The sequence below is a fragment of the Pan paniscus genome, chromosome 11, assembly GCF_029289425.2.
Source record: "Pan paniscus chromosome 11, NHGRI_mPanPan1-v2.0_pri, whole genome shotgun sequence".
NCBI classification, from domain to species: domain Eukaryota; kingdom Metazoa; phylum Chordata; class Mammalia; order Primates; family Hominidae; genus Pan; species Pan paniscus.
The window spans coordinates 101,022,901-101,048,636 of NC_073260.2; the positions used below are offsets into that span (position 1 = coordinate 101,022,901).

At 37.3% G+C, this 25,736-nt stretch overlaps 1 long non-coding RNA gene across 1 annotated transcript; it reads left to right on the forward strand.

Annotated features, from left to right (window-relative positions):
- Positions 1 to 1,408: 1,408 nt before the first annotated feature.
- Positions 1,409 to 24,464, forward strand: LOC117981657 (uncharacterized). Its single transcript, XR_008619747.1, has 8 exons — positions 1,409 to 2,192; positions 3,503 to 3,689; positions 4,887 to 4,998; positions 5,126 to 5,218; positions 6,549 to 6,721; positions 8,562 to 8,714; positions 19,005 to 19,147; positions 19,425 to 24,464. It is a non-coding gene; the product is annotated as an uncharacterized LOC117981657 (long non-coding RNA).
- Positions 24,465 to 25,736: the final 1,272 nt, after the last annotated feature.

Below are 25,736 nucleotides of genomic sequence, written 5' to 3' on the forward strand. Positions count from 1 at the left end.
ATCCAAAACATATCATTTGGTATTCTATTCTAACCAAAAGAAATCTTGCCAGCATAGACATGTTAAAAAGACCAAAATATATAAAATCAATAAATGTGGAGCTGTTCGGTCTCATTGCTGAATCTCACAGAAGCCCCCTTTAAGAAACATTGGGTTCAATGATATCTAAGATCTAGATGTAAATGAGGGATGCCAAAAGTGGTAAGTTTTGTCAAAACAAAACTAGAAAAATTATTAGAATCTTGAATAGCATTTTGTGAGTGACTCTGGACTCTGGACTCCTGGCCAGCACTTCCTTCAGTGCTGTCCCCACTTCCATACTAAGTAATCCTCTCCTTGACTCTCTGCACCCCTGAGCCCTGGTCACAGAGTGTTGCTAGTGAAAGATGTATTCGGCTTCAAATACATGTGCCTAGCACATAGAAGGAAGTCAGCAAATATTTATTTTGCGATTGCTCCCCAGTTCAGCACTGAAGTACTTAGCTGCAAGTTTTTTCCTCATGCTTTAACACATGTCTACTAATAGCCATTTCAGAGTCTCTTAATTCTTCTGAAGTCCATATCCTTACTCAGTGATAAATTATTCTCTATTCTGTTTTTAATGTTTACCCCTGTTGCCCTTCCCTTCAGCTCAAAGGAATCTGTATCTTTATTTTTCTCTAAAGCTAAATCCTATCTGAGAATGATGTTGCTTTATTTATTCCTTCTCTCTGGTAGCTTCAAACTCTTTCCCTGTGTAGACTTCCAATCTGTATGTTTTTCCTTCACCTTGAAAGAAAATCTTAGCATGATCTTGGTACCCTCTTGAGATACCATCTTATTTCTTTTCCTTTACGGACACATTTATTGAATAAGAAGCTCAAGAATACACTGATTATCTGTCTTGAAACCCCTCTACCTATTTCCAAGGTTATTCATTTTACTTCCTTGCTTGATCTTTGCCTCAAATCCTGGCATTTCTTCTTTCTGTCCCCTAACTCTGAACTCTGAGCATTTCTGAAAGTTCAGCCTGGTTTCTGGCCTCTTTCTCTTGCTACAAATGTCTGTCTGCTTCTTGGATAACATCTATAAAAATAATGCCCAAATCTATACCATCAGCCATGTTCTCTCACCTAATTTCCAGCTGTGCTGTCTTTAATTCCTGCTGAAGATCCCCACTTGGCTGTTCTATTTTCTCCCCTCATATGATCGCTTGCCAAGCTGAGCTCATCCTTTTCCTTCCATCTACACTGGGCTCAGCATGCTGTACCTTTCCTTCATCAATAACACCAGCATTTCCCCAATTAGGCAGGCTTGAAACTCCATCAGCATTGACAGTCCCTGTCTTTCATTACACATGGTATTCAGTCACTGTGACTTGTGGAGATTTTTCTTTGAAAACACTCTAACCTGCATGTGTTTTCCTTTTTCTTACTTCCCTACCAATCCACAATTTATATTAGCTGTCCCCATTACAGAGCTCATAGAGAAACCTGGCATCTTCCTTTTCCCATGTTTTCCCTCCTCGGTGGACATGTAACTTCTCTCTCTGAAAGGTATTTCTAGCACTTTGCTATTTTCAGACCAAGGTAACTGATCAACATGAAATCTCGGAATGAGCAAGTCTTCCTCAGGCTCTCTCTACCAGATCAGACCATGTCCCACGGGCTCTTTATAACTTCTCGCTTAGAAGATTCTCCCCAAGGGGGGCGTATTCTAAAATCAGAATTTTACAAAATCAAAATACCTTAAACACATTGAATAACAGCCATCATTCTCAGGTAGAAATGCAGAGATGATTTCCATGCATCCATGTTTCAGTACTCAGAAAAGGTGACTACTTATTTCTCTATATTATAAGGAGTTTAGGGGCTCTGTTTACTATTTTCCTTAAACCCTGTAATATCTAATTCAGGATTTTGCGTATAGTAAGAATTTTAAACATTTTAATGAATGAGTGGCTGAGAGGGCTATATAATCAGCTCAATAACACATTATTTGTAAAAAAAAAAAAAAAAATCACTTCCCAATATTTAACTTTATAGGACTCCAAAAGTCAACTTTTGAGGTAAGTAGGACGTGTTATTTTTGCTATTTTCTGCTGCGGAATTTGAGGTACAGACATGTCGTGGATTGACCCCAGTCACAAAGCTGTTTGGTGGCATGACCAGGCCCAGAACTGATCTGCTTTCTGCAACCCAGTGTCTAACCAGGTCAGTAGAACTGTTTGAAAATAATAATATGTAGAATCAAAATCTCTAAATTTGAATTTTCTCCCTTAGAATATTTGGTGGGTTCATAAATATTTACAAAATATTTTTTTGTGTGTGTTTTAAAGTAAAGCTAGTCAATTATTTCTACATGAAATTCAGTTGTTTCTTTATTTGTGAGAGAAAAACAACTTACCTAAATTTAGATATTTTATTTGCTGTTATTTTATAATATTACCATACAATTTCCAAGTGTTAGGTAATATTATAAAATAACAGCAAATAAAATATCTAAATTTAGGTAATTACATGTTTAGATCTGGAAGGGAATGTTAGAGTTTGTCTGGAATGATCTCATGATAGTACTCCCTTTTTTTTGAGAGGGAGAGATGGAAAGGGCCTTAATGTATAAAATATGCCATTTCTTCAAGGGGACTTAAAAGGTGAGGCACTAGAAAGATGTGAATTGAGCTATACTAGGAAACTCTGTACTTCCTTGGCTGATAATCTTTCCACACGGGCCCTTTGTTTCTCCTGTGACCTTTGTCTAGCATCCCACTACAGACAGTACCACTTGGGAATTACCTTAGTTCAGATTTGCCTTAGGAAAATTTGCATTTGCCTCCCTGGCAATCCAACTCCCTCTGTTTTTTCTATCCTAGACATTCTTCAAAATTCCTGGTCCATGGATATCACTTTGCTTTTAAGGATGGGTTACTGTTCTTCATGTGGGCCAAGCTCACATCTACTCTAGGCCTTTGCACTCGCTATGTGCTCTACTGGGAATATTCTACCCCAGAGATTTTTGCAGATCTGGATCTTTGGATCATTCAGGTCTTTGCTCACACATTATCTCCTCTAAAAGGATTTCCCTGGCTGCTACATATGAAATAGTCCCCTAACCCTCTTCTACCAGTCACTCACAATCATAGTATTCTGGTTTAATTATTTTGTTGAGTATATCACTATCCACAATTATCTCACTGACCTATTTGTTTGCTTGCTTATTGTATTTTTTTCTCTTCTCCCCCGGCTTGACTTTAATGTAAGTTCCATGAGATCAGTGACCTCATGTTCACCATGTATTTTATTCACCACTTTAGCAGCGACCTCATGTTCACCACATATTTTGTTCACCACCGTAGCACCTACAACATAGTAGGAGAGCCTTAGATATTTGTCAGATGAATGAAGGAATCATGTTTACAAAGCATTTTTTTTTCTGTAACTTCAAGGGATTTGGGATATTGGGAGGTAAATCTGTGTACTCAGTCTATCATATTGGTTCATTTTCTTTCCTCCTTAATATGTAGGATTTTGGCACCATTGGTAGTCACTTTGACATGTCAATAATGATAATTGCAAAGAAGACTGTTGTTCCAAGTAATTGATAACACAGCATCTGAACCTACCTGGATACTTTTTCAATATCTAAAGGATTATGTTGTATAAAAAGATGCTTGAAGCCCAGAAAAAATAAAAGATGAGCACTTCTGGAAAGTAAGCAAAGTCCCATTTACATACTTTCTTCTCATGCCTTCCAAAAAATGCTCCTGCTTTTTAGTCATTGGATGTGGAATATGATGGTAGTAAGGGCTACTGTGGAGAGGATGTTATGAAAGTGTGCATGTGTGAGAAGGAGTTTTTATCTTGTAAATGACTGTGTCATAATACCTACTCTGAGCTGGGCTTAGGCTGCAGTCTTGCCAGCTTCTGTGATACTGGCAGGCATTGTCGTGCCATTACCTTTTCCTAAGGCTTTATGAGCCCAACAGGTCTTTGTCGTTTTCTTGGTTACCCTGGTTCCCAGAGAGGCCAAGGCAGCTTTTTGGAGGGCAAAGGGAACAGGGGAGGCTCTTATATAATCTTCAGAACCACTCTGATCAGATAGGTATTATTAAAACCAATTTTCACATTAAGGGAACAGACTCAGAGGTTTTGCAACTTGGCCAAGGTTTTGTTGCTAATAAGTGACACGACTGGGATTTGAACCTCAATCTATCAGATACCAAAGCTTATATTTGCTGTATGTTGCACCATTCAGCAGCATCCCTATCTAGGGAGATGAGGAGTTCACTCTTTCTAATTTATTATCGATTAGCTTAAATTGTTGGAAGGCAATTTCAGATACTGAACCAAAATCTGCTTTTTATTTTTATATAAAATTGCCCTGTGGGAGTTGTAGCTAGAATGTCCACCCTTTCTTTTTCCTGACAATCACTTGCAGATACTTGAGTAAAACTCTTGAATATGATAGTTAAGTATGAATTCATAAAAAGGCAAATCTGCAGAAGAATCATAGCATTTGGATTGGCCAAAATGAGAGAAACGCATTATAGGCAATCAAAAGTGATAATACAAAGATTTGTTGAATGCTTATTATGTGTCCAGTATTGTGCTACTCACTTTCTACACATTATCTCAAGTAATTCTCATGATGATTGTGCAGTAGATGGATGATGTTCTCATTTTGTAGATGTAAAAACAGACTCAAGAGATGTGAGTTAATCCAGTTCACCCAGGTACTAAGTGATGGAGATTTGAAACCAGACTTATGTGATCCTAAAGAATGTGTTTTCTGCACTAGTCTAAGCTTGTGTTTTGGCTACATAAATTAAGTTACAAAAACAGTGCAATCTGTTTATCAGTTTGAATTTAGTACAGGACAAGTCTGAAAAATACCTTATTGTTTTTCAGTTACTGTCTTAAACATGTTCTGCAGAATTACTCCATTTTTGTCCTCTGTTAACATTTTAAGAAGATTCCAGTTCTTTTTGGACCTTTTTAGTTGTAATGGAGCCCAGCCCATGTAAGTCTAAAATTCTAATCTCCTTTCGTTTTCCTCTCCCTCTCAGACCTATCAAATATAGCCAGTGACTTGTAGCAAAGAGCATGGTCTTCTAATTTACTCTATTTCCCCCATCTGTTTTTCACAGGCCTTTGAGGCAGGGAGCAGGGAAATGGTGAAAGTCAAGTGACTCTTAGCTTGTGCTGTTGTCATCCTCTCTGGACTATTGCTACATTTCTAGGTAACTCTGATTAGCTACTGATGCTATCTGTAAGGCTGGCATCTATCCTTGGGCTAAATTTTGGGAAATGAATGAGAAAAGGAGGCATAGTTAAGGTTTGGGTGCCAGGGAAGATGATATTGATGTACATGGACATGCTGGAAGAAAGTGAGCTGGTTCAGGGTAAGCATAATCCAACTGAGCATCATAGAAGCTTCTACATGGTGACTAAAATGGAAATACTGTCAGCTTTTGCTTTATGGAACTGATGCGCTCCAGCTGTTCATCCTAAAATGAATCCAATTTTCCTTGTTAAATGCTGTTATAAAATCAAGGATGTATCCCCACAAGGAAAAAAGAAAATCCTCAATGGACTCAATTAAAAACTTTTGGTGAGATATAGTTGAAATGGTGGCCAGCTTCATAGGCCCTATGGGATTTGTTGTCCCACTTAGTGGTTCACTTTCCTTTGCTGTGATTTTTCAACTCTTTGGTCTCCCCTAGGCTGTCAGGCCCACTCCTGCTCCCTTTGGGATAGAATGTTAGTGCAATGTCTATTATTGGAGAAATGAGTGCATGGTTGCTAATACACTGGAAATTTTCTGACTGGCTATAGAAGATGTCACATTTGCATTTAGGTTTTACACATTTACTCCATTGCCATATCTCGCCTTTGGAACATTTCTAAAAGTAAGACAACCTACAGAGCATCCATGAGGGACAACAGTGACCTGTATCTCTGTATCTTTACATGAATAAAAATCCTCCAAAAAAATCTATAGATACGGCATGTTATGTTTCATCAGACTGTTAGTTGTTCTAGAGATTTGGCATTATTTGTGTCTACATAATACCTATTGGCCTGTGTATTATCAAAGAGCTCTCTTTTGAGGTAGTTATTTAAAGATCTAGTTGGGCAAATGGTGAGTTACATCCCTAACTCTGCCCTTTGAGCAGTTTGATTTTGGACACCATGGGAAGTTGCTGAGGTTTGGGAGGGGATCATGCATGGAAGACACCAGGAGATCGAATAACCTAGGAACATTTTGGGAAAGAGGAGAGGCATAAGGAGGTAGGGAAGGGCTCCTGGCAAAGACAAAATTGCTTTAGAAATATTTCTGCACTGGTTTCTATGTGGGAAACCTATAATACCAATCTTGTTGAAAAGACTGGGTAGAATCACCTCCTGAACTCTCAATTTATAGTACCAACACTTTCTCTAACTTTGTTACAGCTGAAGGAAGGAGTCATGTTGATACAAAACACTATTACAGCTCTTCTTGAAAAGAAGAAAAGGATTTTCACAAATGCTTCCCTTCTCTTTTATTGTCACTACCATTTTTTTCCCTAGACTACTCTCATTCTCAGCCCACGTAGGAAATCAGAAGATAATTTAAAGTTAAATAATGATGGCTCAGAGCTTAAAGCACTTAAAAAAGAGAAGAAAGAAAAGCATCATAACTTGACAGTGCTGGGAGTGATGGTGGAAAGCTTGCCAAGGAGGCCCGGAAGAGTGGTTGGAAAGTGAGCTTTTGGCATTTTGTGAGACCATAGAGCTCCTGAATATATTATCCTTTCTTATGCCATCGAGTAATGTTTGAGTTCATGGGAACCTATGTTAATGAGTTGAAAAGAATGGAAAGAAGATACAGATAGAATTAGTGAGTTAGGAAAATCAGCTGAATCCTTGATTTACCAGTTACTGTCTTGTAATACAATCCTGTTAAGCATTTATTTCTGTACCTATAACAATATCTTCATAGAATATCTATGATAAATAAATTAAATTATATACATGCACATTTATATACATATATACATATATGTTATATATAGCATATATATGTTATATATGTATGCTCATGTACATAAAACACACCATACACATACAATTATTAGCTCAAAGGTTGACATATAAAAATTCCTTATAAGTAATAATAGTTTAAACTATTTTTATTATAGGTTATAAAGCTAGTTCTTCAGTAGCTTTAGCTTTAGATCAACTTGTTCATGTGTGATGATGTGCAGATCACTAAAATGGGCCATTCCACTTATCATCTTCCATTTCTTTTCAAAGTTGTCTGACTGTTAGAAATAAAAAGTGCATAGGCATCAGAGTCTGACAAATCAGAATTTAAATTTGTGCTTTGCCATCTATAAGCCATAGAACCTGTTGTAAATACCTCTCTGAATCCCAAAGTCCACATCTGGATAACGGTATTATTTTTTATTTCTTAGAGTAGCTGGGAAACTTAATGAGGTGAAAAGTATGTAATGGTGCCAAGCACATTGCTTGGCATTATAAGTATAATAGCCAGGGGTTGGCAAACTTTTTCTGTCAAGGACTGGATATTAAATATTTTAAGCTTTGCAGACCTAACTGACCAGGTTGGCTATCACAGCATGAAAGCAGACAGAGATGATATGTAAACGCAATAGCATGGCTATCTTCTAATAAAACTTTATTTTTTAAAAAGTGAGCCAATTTTGGCTGGGTGCGGTGGCTCATGCCTGTAATCCCAGCACTTTGGGAGGCCAAGGCAGGTGGATAAGAAGGTCAGGAGATCTAGACCATCCTGGCTAACACGGTGAAACCCCATGTCTACTAAAAAATACAAAAAAACTAGCTGGGTGTGGTGGCAGGCGCCTTTAGTCCCAGCTACTCGGGAGGCTGAGGCAAGAAAATGGTGTGAACCCGGGAGGCGGAGCTTGCAGTGAGCCGAGATCGTGCCACCGCACTGCACTCCAGCCTGGGGGACAGAGCGAGACTCCGTCTCAAAAACAAACAAACAAACAAACAAAAAAAGAAAAACAAAAAGTGGGCCAATTTTGGCCTATGTTCCATAGTTTTCAAATCCCAGCACTTAATCAATATTAGTTTCTTCCCCACTTCCACAATTTGTCTTGTCTGAGATTTAGGATTTTTTTATATGTATAATGGAGAAAATAGGAGAAAATAGTATCTGTCAAAGTTTATTTACTGAGCATCTATTGTGTGCCAAGAACGGAGTCAAATGCAATGAACAACAAAGTTAATAAGATTTATTTCTACGCTTGATGGGCTTAAAGGATAACAGGAGGTGGTTACTTAAGGTTGGTCATTTTAGCCTTAGAATGGCTTAATAATACTTATTTCATGAAGTTATGAGAATGAAATGAATAAAATAAAGTATATTTTAAGTGTAGAAGTGGTTCCAGCCATAACAGAGATATGATTATTGGGCCTTACATTTTGGTGTGAAGAACTGTATAACTGGATAACATGTATGAAAAAACTATTTTCAGATTTTAGACAATAGATAGCACAGGGCTGTGATGCTTGAGATAAGGAAACACCACATTTAATTCTTACTTTTTTGCCTAGGACCATTATTCATAACAAAAACCAACTCAAAATGGATTAACGACTTAAACATAAGGCTGGAAATGGTAAAACTCCTTGAAGAAAACATAGGAAAACGTGTCTTGACATTGGCCTGGGCAACAAATTTTTTTGGATATGACGACAAAAGCACAGGTAACAAAATAGATAAATGAGATTGCATCAAACTAAATGGTTTCTGCACAGCAATGGAAACAATCAACAGAGTGAAAAGGCAACCTAAAGAATGAGAGAAAATATTAATATTTGCAAACCATATATCAGATAAAAAAAAAATCCCAAACCCAAATAACCTGATTTAAAAGTGGGCAAAGGACCTGAAAAGCCATTTCTCCAAAGAAGACATATTATGACCACCAACTATAAGAAAAGGTGCTCAGCATCACTAATTGTGTTAGTCTGTTTTCACACTGCTGATAAAGACATACCAGAGACTTGGAAGAAAAAGAGGTTTAATGGGCCTTATAGTTCCACATGGCTGGGGAGGCCTCAGAATCATGGTGGGAGGTGAAAAACAATTCTTACAGGGTGGCAGCAAGAGAAAATGAGGGAGAAGCAAAAGCGGAAACCCCTGATAAACCCATCAGATCTTGTGAGACTTATTCACTGTCATGAGAATAGCATGGGAAAGACTGACCCCCATGATTCAATTATCTCCCACTGGGTCCTTCCCACAACGTGGGGGGATTCTGGGAGATACAATTTAAGTTGAGATTTGGGTGAGGACACAGCCAACCCATATCACTCTGCCCCTGGACCCTCCAAATCTCATGTCCTCACATTTCAAAACCAATCATCTCTTTCCAATGGTCCCTCAAAGTCTTAACTCATTTCAGCATTAATCCAAAAGTCCACAGTCCAAGTCTCATCTGAGACAAGTCAAGTCCCTTCTGCCTATGAGCCTGTAAAATCAAAAGCAAGCTAGTTACTTCCTAGATAAAATGGGGGTACAGGTATTGGGTAAATACAGCCTTTCCATATGGGAGAAATTGGCCAAAACAAAGGGGTTACAGGGCCCATCTAAGTCCAAAATCCAGCGGGGTCATCAAATTTTAAAGCTCCAAAATGATCTCCTTTGACTCTAGGTCTCACATCTAGGTCACATTGATGCAAGACGTGGGTTTCTGAGGTCTTGGGCAGCTCTGCCCCTGTGTCTTTTCAGGGTACAACCTCCCTCCTGGCTGCTTTCATGGCTGGTGTTGAGTGTCTGCAGCTTTTCCAGGCATAAGGGGCAAGCTGTCATTGGATCTACCATCCTGGAGTATGGAGGATGGTGGCCTTCTTCTCACAGTTCCACTAGGTAGTGCCCCAGTAGAGACTCTGTGTGGGGGCTCTGACCCCACATTTCCCTTCTGCACTGCCCTAGCAGAGGTTCTACATGAAGGCCCTGCCCCTGCAACAAACTTCTCCCTGGGCATCCAGGTGTTTCCATACATCTTCGGAAATCTAGGCAGAGGTTCCTAAACCTCACTTCCTGACTTCTGTGCACCCGCAGGCTCAACACCACGTGGAAGCTGCCAAGGCTTGGGGCTTCCACTCTCTGAAGCCACAGCCCAGGCTGTGTGTTGCTCCCTTTCGGCCACAGCTGGAGCAGCTGGGACACAGGGCACCAAGTTGCTAAGCTGCACACAGCATGGGGACCCTGGACCTGGCCCACAGAACCACTTTTTCCTCCTGGGCCTCCAGGTCTGTGATGGAAGGGGCTGCCTTGAAGACCTCTAACATGTCTATGGTCTTGGGGATTAACATTAAGCTCCTTGCTACTTATGCAAATTTCTTCAGCTGGCTTTAATTTCTTCCCAGATAATGGATTTTCTTTTCTATCACATAGTCAGGCTGCAAATTTTCCAAACTTTTATGCTCTGCTTCCCTTATAAAATTGAATGCCTTTAACAGCACTCATGTCACCTCTTGTATGCTTTGCTGCTTAGAAATTTCTTCTGCTAGATACCCTAAATCATCTCTCTCAAGTTCAAAGTTCCACAAATCTCTAGGGTAGGGGAAAAATGCCACCAGTCACTTTACTAAAACATAACGAGTCACTTTGCTCCAGTTCCCAACAAGTTCCTCATCTCCATCTGAGACCACTTCAGCCTGGACTTTATTGTCCATTTCGCTATCGGCATTTTGGGCAAAGCCATTCAACAAGTCATCTCTAGGATGTTTCAAACTTTCCCACATTTTTCTGTCTTCTCCTGAGCCCTCCAGACTATTCCAACCTCTGCCTGTTACCCAGTTCCAAAGTCGCTTCCACATTTTCAGGTATCTTTTCAGCAACGCCCCACTCTCAGTACCAATTTACTGTATTAGCCTTTTTTCACACTGCTGATAAAGACATTCCAGAGACTGGGAAGAAAAAGAGGCTTAATTGGACTTACAGTTCCACATGGCTGGGGAGGCCTCAGAATCATGGCAGGAGGTGAAATGAGGAAGAAGCAAAAGTGGAAACCCCTGATAAACCCATCAGATCTCCTGAGACTTATTCACTGTCACGAGGACAGCATGGGGAAGACCTGCTCCTATGATTCAGTTACCTCCCCCTTGGTCCCTCCCACAACATGTCGGAATTCTGGGAAATACAATTTAAATTGAGATTTGGGTGGGGACACAGCCAAACCACATCACTAATCAACAGGGAAATGTAAATCAAAACTACAATGAGGTATCACCTCACACCTGTTAGGGTGTTATTATCAAAAGATAAAAAGTAAGTCTTGGTGAGGATATAGAGAAAAGGAAATTCTTGCATACTGTTGGTGGAAATAGAAATTTGTACAACCACTATGGAAAACAGTATGGAGGTTCCTAAAAGTAATAAAAATAAAAACTACCACAGGATCCAGCAATTTCGCTTCTGGGTATATATCCAAAGGAAATAAAATAACTATCTCAAAGAGATATCTGCACTCCTGTGTTCATTGTAGCATGAAGCATTATTCATTATACCCAAGATATGGAAAAACCTGTGTCCCTTATGAATGCATGGATAAAAAATAAGATGTATATACATATATGTGAGATACACATATTAGGAAAAAAAAGAAACCCTGCTACTTGCAACAACATAAATCAACACGGAAGACATTATGCTAACTAAGATAAATCAGACACAGAAAGAAAAAAGCTACATGTTAGCATTTATACGTGGAATCAAAATAGTCAAACTTGTAGAAGCAGAGAGTAGAATGGTGGTTTCCAGAAGCTGCGGGGAGAGGGAAATGGGGAGATATGGGCTAAAAGGTATAAAGCTTCGGTTATGCAAGATGAATGAGTTTTGGATATCTAATATAAAGCATTGTGTCCATAGTTAACATTATTTATTGTATTGCATATTTGAAATTTGCTAAGAAGGTAGATCTTAAGTGTTCTCACCACACACATGTGCACAAAGAAAAAAATGATAATTATGTGTAGTGATAGATATATTAATTATCTTGTTTGTAGTAATCATTTCACAATGTTCACGTATATGAACACATCAAATTGTACACCTTAAATATAAACAATTTTATTTGTATTATACCTTAATAAATCTGAAAAAAAGACTATGTATATATGATGGGCCATTAAAAAGTGTTGTAAATTTAAAATTATCAAAATATCTCAGTATGTATTCTCTGTCCATAAAATAACTAGATTAGAAACTAATGTCAAAATATCTGCACAATTCTCTTGAACTCCTGGTCTCAAGCCATCCTCCTGCCTCAGCCTCCAGAGTAGCTGGGGCTCCAGGCATGTGCCAATGTGCCTGGCTCAATTCTCAAATATTTTGGAATTAAGCAACACAATTTTAAGTAATCTATATATCAAATAAAAAAATGACAGGGATTATCACAAAATACATTACTAAATGATAATAAAAACATAAAGTATCAAAGTTTGTGAGATACAGGTGCAACATTGTTCAGATGGAAATTTAAAATATTAAATTATTATATTACAAAAAGAAGAACCATATTAAATTAACCATCTAGGTTTGCGCTTTAGGAAGAGAGAAAAAGAAGAGTAAGCCAGGTATGGTTTTGTGCACCTGTAATCCCAGTTTCTCGGGAGGCAGACCACTTGAGCCCAGGAGTTTGAGTTCAGCCTGGGGAATATAGTGAGGCTGCATCTTAATAAAAAAAATAGTGGAAAAGAAGAAGAAAAAAATAGTAAATTATACCCAAAGTAAATTGAAGAGAAGATATAATAAATAATGAAAATCAATGAAACAGAAAATGAGCAAACATTAAAAAAAGTCAGTGAACCAAAAAATCAATTATCTGAGAAGATCAATAAAATTGAGAAGTGACTTTTCACAGCTGGGATTTTGAACGATAATTGAGACTTAACAAATATGATTGGATTGTGTATTTGCTTTATATTCCAAGAAAGTTACATATCTAATACTACTAGTTTAGATCAATAGGATTTTTTTTTTCATTTTACATGGTAGATACCTTAGGGCATTCAGGCTTAATTCTTTCATGGAACCCCGGTTGAGAAGAGTTGCCCTAGCTATACAGATAACAATTTGAAAAGAAAATAAAAATACAAATTACCAATAAAAGAAATGTTGGAATCACTCTGTAGTGCTGTAGGCATCAAAAATTAGTAAGAAAATACTGTGAGTAACTTTATGCTCCCAAATTTAAAAACTTAATTTATAACTGTTAAAGAAATTTAATTTGTAATTTAAAATATACCCATAATTGGCTGGGCACGGTGTCTTACACCTGTAATCCCAGCGCTTTGGGAGGCTAAGGCAGGTGGATCACAAGGTCAAGAGATTGAGACCATCCTGGCCGTGGCCAACATGGTGAAACCCTGTGTCCACTAAAAATACAAAAATTAGTGTGGTGGTGGGTGCCTGTAGTCCCAGTTACTCAGGAGGCTGAGGCAGGAGAATTACTTGAACCCAGGAGGTGGAGGTTTCAGTGAGCCGACATTGTGCCACTGCACTCCAGCCCGGCAACAGAGGCTGGAGTGCAGAGACTCCATCTCAAAAAAAAAAAAAAATATATATATATATATGTATATATATATAAAATACGCGTATTATATGCGTATTATACGTATGTATTACTATACGTGTATATATGCATATATATGTATATATAATATATACGCGTATATATTATATATGTATATATTATATAATATATGTATATATAATATATGTATATATTATATATACGTGTACATATAATATATACATATATAATATAATATATATACATATATGTATATAATATACATACGTGTATATTATATACATATATGTATATAATTATACATATATACACATTGTATATAATATACATATAAGTATATAATATATACATATATATATTATATATATACATATTATATATATATATACCCGTAATTCCAGAGCTAGGTTGCTTATCTGGAAAATTTTGTCTTACATTAAAAAACAAATATTTCTAGCTTTACATAAACCTGTTCAGAAAAAGGAGTTGGAAATGCTACTAAACTTTATAAAGCTAACATAACCTTGATGTCATACTCTAATATCTTTCATAAACATAGGTGCAGAAATCTTGACAAAATATTAGGAATTGAATTTAAAAATGTGTAATTGGATAGTACATCACGACAAAGTGGGATTTATTTTACAAATGAATGCAATATTATTTCATTATTCAAAAATCAAAGTAGTATGCCACAGAAAAAGATAAAATAAAAATGCAGAAAAAGATAAAATTCAATAGTTATTTTTAAAAACCTCTCAGCAAAGTAGAAATAGTAGGGAGCTTCCTTAATCTGATGAAATGTACAGCTAAAATATTTAATGTTGAAGTACTGATTGTTTCCCCCATGATATTGGGAACACGGCAAGGAAGCCTGTTCCTGCTGCTTCTATTCAATGTTGTGCTGAAGGTCATGGCTAGCATAAGGCAAATCAACCACACAATCAGAAAAATGGCAATATGAATGTGGACATAGAAATTCTATGGGATCTACACAAAATAACCCTACAACCAACACATTAATTTAGCAAGACCACCAAATACAGGGTCCACATACAAACATCAAGTGCCTTTCTATGTAACAGAAGCACATAATTTGCTAATCATATTGAAAAAAAATTAAAGACATTAAAAATTAGAAATAAAATAAGATGTGCAAAAACTCACAGAAAATTTAAAAATCTTGCTGGATAAAATTAAAGATCTTCGTAAGTGAAGAAATATACCATATTCAAGATTAATTATGTTAAAATGTCAGTTTTCCCCAAATGTGTCTCCAGATTTTCAGTGTAATCTCAAAATTCCAAGAGGCTGTTTCTCCTTGACAAGCAGATTCTGAAATTATTTGTTAATGCAGAGGACCAGGAATAGTCAAAATAATCTTGAAGAGAAAAGACAAGACAAAGAATATACACTACCTGATTTCAAAATATATTGTGAAGTTACAGTATTCAAGATAGTTTGATATTGACCTAATGCTAGATCTATTATGATCAATGGAACAGAATAGAGTGCCCAGAAGTAGATCAATACTTACATATAGTGATATGGTTTGGCTCTGTGTCTCCACCCAAATCTCATGTTTAATTCTAATCCCCAATGTTTGGGGAGGGACCTGGTGGGAGGTGATTGGATCATGTGACTGGATTTCCAGTTTGCTCTTCTTGTGATAGTGAGTACTCGTGAGATCTGGTTGTTTGAAAATGTGTAGCACTTCCCCTTTGCTCTGTCTATCTCCTGCTGGCCAGTGATGACGTGCTTGCTTCCCCTTTGCCTTCTGCCATGATTGTAAGTTTCCTAAGGCCTCCCCAGCCATGCCTCCTGTACAGCCTGTTGAAATTGAATCAATTAAACCTCTTTTCTTTATAAACGACCCAGTCTCAGGTAGTTCCTTATAGCAATGTGAGAATGGACTAATACATATAGTCAAGCGATTTTTGACAAAAAAGCCAATGCCATTCAATGGGAGAAAATAAATTATTTTCAAGAAATGAAGCTGGAACACTGGTATTCACAGTGAGAAAAACAAAACAAAACAAATCAAAACAACTCAGTCTATGTATCACTCATCATTTAAAAATAATTTCAAGATGGGTCATGAATCTGATACAAAAGCTAAAAGTGTATAGTTTCTAGAATGATCTGGTAAGAGAATATCTTCATAATCCTGAGGCTGGTACAGTGTTCTTGGAGAACAATGACCTTAAAAGAAAAAACTCAATAATCTGTTATTCAAAATTAAAACCTTCAGCTCACTGAAAATGTCTGTTAAGAAAATGGATAGGCAAACATAAAAGAAAATATTCATCATACATACATATATAACAAAGGACTTGTATGCAAAGTATATAAGGAATACCTTCAATTCAATAATAAAAAGACATCTCAATAATAAATAGGCAAATCAGACACTTCAAAAGGAAGATATAGAAATAACCAATAAGCACTTGAAATGTTGCACAATCTTATTAGTCATCAGAGAAATACAAATTAATATAAAAATAAGATATCCACTTCTGGAATGGCTTAAATTTAAAAAGTCTGACAGCACTAAATGTTGGCCAGGATGTAAAGCAACTAGAATTTTTATTTATAGCTGGTAGGAGTACAAAATGGTATAAACAATTTGAAAACTGCTAGTTTCTTATAAATTAAAGCATAAGAATAACTTAAAACCAAATAATTTCATTCCTACATATTTACCCAAGATAATGGAAAACCTATCCCCAAAAAGAGATTTTTATACAAATATTCGCAGCAGCTCTATTAATAATAGCCCCAAATGGAAACAATCCAAATGACCATCATTAAGAGAATGGATACATTGCATTTTTTTTCCTGGGCAGAGTTTTGAGTATCTTCAAAGGGGGCTTTGTCATTGTGAGAGTGAGTACTGAGAATGGTTTTGAGAGGAGATTACTTATCATGTTTCAGTACTCCTTGCTCTTCTTTCTTATGAAGTATTTTTAGTTCAGGGATTTGTGGGTCACTGATGGGATGGGTGCCTGAACATTTACCCTTCTGTTTGGTTGTACTCCAGCTGGGGGAATTTGGACTGAGGTCTGCTATTTTGAGTGCTCAGGGATGATAATGAGAAAGGGGAAGAAAACCATCACATAGTACCATATGTCAGGACCTTTAGGAAATGGTCATCACATTTATTTATTTTCTATAATATAGTTATTTTAAAAAATTTTCTAGTTGGTGAATTATTTTAGGGTAGATTGTCTCACTCATCTTTTATTCTTTTCTCCCTGAAGTTTACCATGAAATAAAGTTGGTGTTCAGTGAATAGATGCTGAAAAAAGTAAAATTTGCCTCTAGAGATGTCATCACTACTTCCTGTGAGATACAAAGTTTTGTTACTAAAGAGAACAATAACAAAAATAAACAACAGTAACAAAGTGGATTTGAAAAGAAACTTTCCTCTCAAGAAAAAAAGGAAAAAAGACAGGCTTAGTGTAAAAATGGAAAGACCCTTGACTAAAACTGACATTTAAAGATCAGATTGGAGGGATAAGAAAGCAAAAGAGGAAAATCAGATACTCAAGCTTTCTGAACTCAGAAAGGAAAAAAGCAGAGGAGACAGATCAAAGAATCAAAACTCCATTAAGGGCAACAACTGGAAAGTAAAGGGATGAGGGTGTCCCTGCAAGATACAGAAGCATTTTGATTTAGCTGTAGAAACAGAGGAAGGTCACACAAAAACAGAGGGGAGGCTACATGAAAACTACCCTCTGTTACTCAGGAAAGAAGCTAGGATTGACATTCAGTTTTTTTCTCACTCTCCATTCAGAGAACTGCTCTCTAGAGTATTCACCTCTTGATATTTACCCATAAACTTGATAACCAGATTAGAATAATGCCTGCTCATGAAGGATTCATGCTATGACAACTCAGCCACCTTGCGTTTTCTAGCTACTGTCATGTACCTTTATACCCCTTAAACCTGACCTTGAAACCACTTCTGTTCTGTGTGTTTCATTCAAAAGACGTCGTAAATTCTGGTATCCTCTACTTCTAACTAAAGGGATTAGTTGGAGCTGTGTTTTTTGAGTGTACAAGAATGAATATGGGTAAAGAAAGTAAAAATAATGATTACTTTAAGGAACAGAGGGTATGGTTATCTTCTTCAAATATTATTTGGCAGTAGTATTGAAGTCCTCAAAGTCAATACTGTGGCCTGAGAAGCAATTTTCTTATATTCTAGGGTTGCCTTCTACAAAATCAAAGTAGATTAGTATTTATTTTTAAATACAAGTATTCAAAAAATTAATATTTGAGAATGAAGGACGGTCCATTGACAGAAAATGCTTTCAGTATGAAGTTGTCATGGGTTGTATATGAAACATTCAAATACCTCAGCAAAAGCAAAAGTCAGTTGTCTCTGGAAAAGTCATTGAGAGCTTGTCTTCTTAGTAAACAAAATTTTGTGTAAAGGAAATATGGGAAAAAAATAGAAGCAGTGGTTTTATGCTTTGGGAGTTTAGATGGTTATTAGTTACCTATTTGCTGCTGCAACAAATTACCATAAATATAATAGCTTAAGACACCACAAATTTACAGTTGTAAAGGTCAGAAGTCTAACATGGGTCTCATGGGGCTAAAACTGAGGTGTCAGTTGGGCTGTATTCCTTTCTCTTGAAAGGAATACAGCCCAACTTCTCAGGCCACAGCATTAGGGGAGAACCCATTCTTTTGCCTTTTCTGTCATGTACAGGCTGCCCACACTCCTTGGCTCATGGTATACTTCCTCCATCGTCAAAGCTAGCAATAGTTTATCTAGTCCTTCTTACATCTCATCACTCTGACTTCCTCTCTGTCTCCTTCTACTTTTGAGGACCCTTGTGATTATAATGGGGCTACCTAGATAATCTCTCTATTTTAAGACCAGTTGATTAGCCAGCTTAATTCCATTTGAAACCTTAATTCTCCTTACTATGTAACATAATGTAGTCACAAATCAAGGGATTAGTTTGAGGACCTCTTTCAGGGACTATTATTCTGCCTACCACAGCTAGCCTTTGGTTTCTGCCTCCAATGCAGCATGATGAATTATATGATGGTAGTGCCTACTAAACTTGGGCAGTCCCAGCTACATTTGCTTAAAAAATGTAGACTCCAACCCATATGCAGAATTTTTCCTGGCACATAGTGGAAAACATTGGAGGCTAACAAAAATATAGAAAATGTTTGGGAGTTGCCTCTCTTTAGTGTTTTACATATCAAATCTAAATTATGAAAACTTGATTATCCCCCCCAAAAGACTTCTAATAAATTATTTTATAATTATCTGCATCGTTAGTTCAAGTCAGGGCCAATGTTTTAGTTCATTTTGTGTTGCTGTAACAGAATACCTGAGGCTGGGTTATTTATAAAGAAATGAGGTTTATTTAGCTCATGGTTCTACAGGCTAGGAAGTTCAAGAAGCCTGGTGCTTGTATCTGCTTAGTTTCCAGTGAGGGCCTCATGCTGTTTCCACTCATGGCTGAAAGCCGAAGGAAAGCAGGTATGTGCAAAAGGATCACATGGAAATGGAGGAAGCAAGAGAGAGAGAAACCCAGGAATTCAGACTCTTCTTAACAACTCACTCTGGTAAGAACTAATTTATTCACTCACAGGAGGGCATTAACCTATTCATGAGTGTTCCGCTCCCGGAACCCAAACACCCCACTAGGTCCCACCTCCCAAAACCTCCACATAAGGAATCAAATTTCAACATGTGTTTTGGTAGGGATAAACCATATCCAAACCATAGCAGCCAGGTTAGCTTTTGTTAAGTACTCCATGTCACACTTCAGTGACATTTTGGTTGCTACTGAATGTCATGTAATGCTTTGCTGCATTTTAACCACATTCTTTATTTCTATAGGTAGATGAATGTAACAGAGTTTTAAAAAATGCTGTCTTGGCCAGGCGCGGTGACTCACGCCTGTAATCCCAGCACTTTGGGAGGCCGAGGCGGGTGGATCACGAGGTCAGGAGATTGAGACCATCCTGGGTAACAAGGTGAAACCCCGTCTCTACTAAAAATACAAAAAATTATCCGGGCATGGTGGCGGGTGCCTGTAGTCCCAGCTACTCGGGAGGCTGAGGCAGGAGAATGGTGTGAACCCGGGAGGCGGAGCTTGCAGTGAACTGAAATCGTGCCACTGTACTCCAGCCTGGGCGACAGAGCAATACTCCGTCTAAAAAAAAAAAAAGGCTGTCTTGATCCAGTTCTGAGGCCCTGGCTAGATGTGGATCAATTTCCCGTTTTCAGTTGCTGATTAAGTCTATACTCCGATCACTTCTCTTATCAGGCTCTTTCACTCTGGGACCACTATTACCCAGGGGTAGACAACTAGCCCTCATGCCTTGGAGCCCACAGAATTATTCAAATTAGCTAATCTGCAGCGAGTCCAGGACACCTAGCTAGCTCAATCCCATTTGCCATACACAGGCTGCTCCCTCCAGCTCCAGCTTGCTGCTACCCTCTTCCTGGATGCCACCCCCTGTGTGACCCTGGCTGGCAGCCCTTTTTTACTTGGAGCTGGAGTTCTGCCTTTTATCTGTCTGAGTATCAGTGTGTTCTTTTCCACCACCAAAAGATCTTTACATCTGAAAAAAAAGTGAGCCCTTTCAAATACCCACCTATTCTTCCATGCCACAAATATTTATTGTGTATTTTCTGTGCCAGGCCACAGAGATGATTATTGTGGTCCATGTACCTGAAAGCTATTCAAGACGCAGATTTCTTTCCTACCTGGGCTCTAGCTGTTTCCTCTCTCACTCCAGTTTTTTATCATATGCTGCTGAAATGAATAGCTCTGCATTACTTTTGCACAAGCCAACCCATGTAGCTGGAAATCTGTGAATATCGACCATAGGAAGGAGACATTCCATTTGAGTTTATATGGATTTAATATGCCATAATACTGATTGGATACATTGTACTTTTAAAAACAGTATTGACCCTTAATGATACCAACTAGTTACCAACGATTTTCTTGGAGATGGCTTTGATACATAAGCTACTAAGGCAAAGAACAAAACAGCAAACCTATTGTAGTTAACATTGTAGACCAGCTGTGTAATAAAAGAAATTCAAGCCACGTTTTAACAAATGCTGCCGTCTGTAAAAAAGAGTATTTTTCTATCAGAGGCAGCAGGTATAGCATTCGTTTGAATGACCAGGTTCTTCTCTTGCTTTTATAGGCAGCCACAACCCATTTTAGGATGGAGAGAGACACGTTGCAAGCTCATTTGAAACACATCTCTGGCAGACAGGGAACTGTATGATTTGCCCTAGAAGTTCTCTGTTGTTAGAAGGGGATAAAACCGCTTTGACTTCAGGAGTATTGGAGGTGTTAGGAGCTGCCTGGCATTTTGACTGTGTTTTTGGAGACGAATATGTATGTGTGACTGCCTAGGGAAAAAACACACACAGCAGAACCTGAAATGTATAACATTGGGTGATGTATTGCCCCTTACCATCAGTCAGATCATATGCAATGTAAACAAAGTGAAGTAATTTGCTACTTTCCTGGGTTCCATTATGTATATGTGTTTATTTAATCAGAACTAAATGATATTACATGAAGTTCCCCTTGCCCTCCTGAGGAATCCAGATTCAACACTTTCAGCAGTGTTCAGTGCTGGAGAGCGAAGAAAGTGTAACCATAGTGATGGAATGGAAATGATTTTCTTTGTTCAGAGGCTTCAATATCCAACAGACATTACAGTTTTCAAGGTCAAAAATATATTAGGATGAGATAAAAATTAAAGAAAAATGTGCTGGCTTAGCTACAAAAGCTAATTTAGTTTATGCATTATAAATTATGTTAAAATGACTAAAATGAGATTTCTCAGCAAGAACTAAATGTGTGGTTTCACAAAACTAATTTCCAAAGATGAACATGATTACAGAATTTAGCTTTAAAAGCCTTTCAGGCCATCAGAGAAAACAGCAAAGCTATCAATTATCAGACTTTAGTGGTGCCTCTGTCAGAAATATAATGGTATTTTTAGCATTCTGCTCAGCGTTTACTAAATTAAGAATGTCTACAAACAAATCAATTAATTGGGACATTATTTAATTAAGTAAAACATGTGATCTGCCAAAGAACCTTAAGCAGACGATTATAACAAACATCCCAGTAGCCTTCCTTTTCTATTGAGGGAAATAGCACACCATGCAATAAAACGAAGATGGAAGCTATGGAAAATGAAATGTTGATCAAACAAACACAGCCTCCTGGTTTTCTGATTCATGCTGCATATTTTTGTAATTTTAAAAAGTGCTTGTTTTGAAAATCTGTGATTTCCTGGAAGAAGGTCAATGTTACCTGTCAATCATTTCATCCTGTTAGGTGGGTATGTGGCATTTGTTTTCTTATAACAATGCACATATAAACATGAACAATCTGTATTCTATGTGTGGTACATTTAAGCCTCTGGACACTAGGAAGTTACTGGGTTCCTGATATATATTTTTTTCGTATTACTCGAAAGCTAAACAGTTCAGGTTTAGCGAAGATTTATTTTGGACCTACTATAAGCCAGGCACTTTCAAACAAACCATTTCATTCAACATTTAACAGTCCTGTGAGATAAGTATCATGTCCCCAGTTTTGTAAATAGGGGACTAAGATTCAAGGAAGCTTTGCACGTTCCCTGTATTCACACATCTGGTAAATTGCAGAGCTAGGATTTAAACCCACGACGTATGACATATCCAGAACCCTTTCCATTATTACATAAAAGTATCATTTTCTCCAGGAAAGCCACTATGGACTAGCCTGCATGTAAGTGGGGCTGCACAGATGAAACAGCTATACTGTTGGCCAACAGAATTTTTGGAAATGCATTGTCTGAAAAGAGGGTTAGCAATAATTTGGTTACGGGGGAGCAGAGACTCTCATCATACTTGGACAAGTCAATGCATCTAATTGCCTATTCTTTTTAGGCATCATGGGAAAGTGAAGACTGCCTTTTCACCTACAAACAACCCACAATAGAGTTCCATCCTTATCTGAAATAACTGCAAGTAATGGATCAAGAGTACGTTAAGTGAAACGTAATGGAGAGCAAGTGCAGTGGTGCTGGAAGTCGGTATATTCAATAGCAATGTTGTGACCTGTTAGAAACTTTAAAATTTAATTTTTCCATTTTGTTAATGAAGATTGTCTTTCCACATATATCAGAATGGTGAACTTGTATACTGGGGAACAACTCATTAGCTATGTAAAACATCCTTAAAATCATTTTCAGAAATCATTTGATCTGAACAATTATTATTGGTTCTACCCAGGTGACTCTCATCATTCAGGCCAAGTAAATCTTCTAGTCCTCTTTTTAATTTGTTTCCTTTTCTCCTTTCACATGCAGGTGCATCCCTGATATGAGTATGCATTTGGGCTTTCTTATCCCACTGGGCTTATTTTTCTGAAAATTACTCAAATAAGACATGGTATAAGTCTGCAAGTCATTGACAGCTGATTATCTGAGAATGCTATAAACATCACAAAAACACAAAATCCCTTCACATTCTTGTCTCACAAAAAAAATTACATTTTTGAGTCAAAGTTTTGTTACCTGTTATTCTTCACATTTTTGTTACTAAGTGATAGGTTAAACTTTTAATGAATGCCGTGTGGGAAAACTGTAATGTTTCTAGTCAATTCTAAAAATAAAAGAACTTACTCTGTTCATCATCAAACTGGAGAGAAACGTCTTCTTGCTCAACCTGTACCTGATGACTGATGTGTGATGCGGGATATACTGGCTGGAACTATAGGGAAGGACACAGATGGACTCTACGTTTTGCCTGGGGTTGACAGCATGTGAGCAAAATGCTTTACTATAATTAGAGTAATTTTGTATGCAATGGGGAAAAACAATCCCTTAAATATCAGTGTGGAATTCAACAGCAAAATATGTCTAGACATGTGAAACCTTCCACGCTGAAAGAAGTTATTGAAAATGATTCATTTTTACATCCTCCACCTGCTGCCTGATTCTTTGTGATATTGATTTGTGAGAGAAAGGACTTTTTCCAAATGATAGTACTGAGATGTGTTGCTAATAAGATACATAGTTTTTAACACTCAGCCTTTATTGAGCATCAACCATGTGCTAGATGCCGTTTAGAAACATTGGAGTAACTGTATTTATCTTAATAATTCAAATTTTGTAAAGATTTTCTTTTGTCATTCATATTCATGAGTTTAGAATCAACTAAATATGGATGACATTTGATCTTTTCTTAGAGCAGAAAATTATGACTTTGGAAATACGCTTTTTAAAGTAAGGATATATATTCATTATAATACAATTAGATTTTTTAAATCTCACTAATATGTGTACTTTAGAGATGGTGTTTTAGACATTTTTCTGTATTAGCTGCTGTTTTACCTGTAATTAACAGAATACCTTAAAATTCCTTAGACAAATAGAAGTTTGTTTTTCTCATGCAGCAAGGAGTCTGGATATAGGTAGTTATTCAATGAGGTAAGAAGCAGCATCTCTGCAGCTTTTTTTCCCTTTTTTTACTTTTTCCTAATGGTCACAAGATGATTGTTGCTGCTCTAAGCATCATTTTCATAGTCAGGAAGGATGTAGAGGGGAGGTGGAATGTTAGAGATGTATGTTCCTTCTTTCAAAAAGCAGAGTTTTCCATATCCATCAACAAACTTCCACTTACAAATCATTGACCAGAACTCAAGACGGCTGGCCTTCCCTAGCTTCAAGAGAATCTGAAACAGTGAGTATTTAGGTGTTTGAAAATGAGTCTTAGGCTAGCTATTCAACAGTGCCTGACACTTCTTGTAACGAAATGTGTATTTTAATGACTAAGATTGATACTGTGACTATGTGAAATCACCTATAGGTTGAAGCTTTGTTATAAAAGAAGAGGAAATGAATTTAAATTAAAATTATCTGTGTGTAAATCTCAAATCTTAGTTTCTATGTTGTGATCCTAAGCAGGTCACTTGCATAAGCTTCAGTTTTCTAATTTCTAAATGAGTATAACAATTTATACATTGTTGCAATAAGGATTAAATAATATCAGGAGGTGTCTTGCAGTATCAAGTATAGATCTGAATACTAAATAGAATTTCACTAAATTGTTCAGTTATTCACTCCTTCATTCATACATTTAGTTGATCAATAGAAACTTTACTCGGGAGAGGAATTAAAAAGAGGTCACCACTGGGAGGTTTGCATCCATGACGTCAAATGTGCAATATTTGCTAATGTCAGGATGAGAGTGTGTGTGTGTGCGTGTGTGTGTGTGTGTGTGTGTGTTGACTCTAGCCTCCAGACGGCAATGTGGAAGGGAACAGGGGGAGGAAATCAATGTTTTTTGACCACCTCCTGAATGCTTCTCTTAATCTTGCGTCCTTTTTACCTGATGAAGCAGTCATATCTTTCTTCTATGTTAAGCCGGGCTATGAAGCTAAAACCAGACTGGCTTTGACCTCTCATATTTCTAAATTTCACATATGTATAGTTTTTCCATCTCATTCTCTTTTTTATTTCCTTGAGAACCCATCATATGTCCCTGGGAGCTGGGCAGAAAGATCATTAAATACTGTTCAGGGTGGCACACAAAATCTCTTCTTCCTTTCAACCTTCAACTAATATTTCACAAATGGGTGCAACCTGTCTTTCCCCTCAGACTGTGTTTCTTTCCCTATGTAGAACTCCTCCATCCAGTTCCATCCTGAGACAAAGGATAGCTATTACTGTTTACTCATTTGGAGTCTGAACCTCAGGGACAGTTGTCCACCTCTTCAAATATTGTGTCTTCTCTGAGTTTCATTGTGTCATCTTTGCTGCCCTTCTGGTGCGTCCAGGTGTGGCCAAAATTTGCTATAGATATATTCTTCAGGCCCTTGATCTGGGAACTTTGCCACATACAGATTATGTAATACTGAGTCACATGCATTGTTTCCCAAATAAGAACATAAATATATCTTCTGAACAAGGAAACTTTTGAAAAAATTTTTCCGTTGTTCTTCCTTCTATCCATCTAATCCTCACTCTTTTCCTCCGTCCTTGTCTGTCTCTGCTTCTTACTCTTTCTCTTTCTCATATCTGGGTAATCTGCAGCCTTTACATGATAACTGCATCATTTAGAAGGAGGACACACTGAGAGATGGATAGTAATATGTGTGTAACATACTTATGTGTTAGAGAT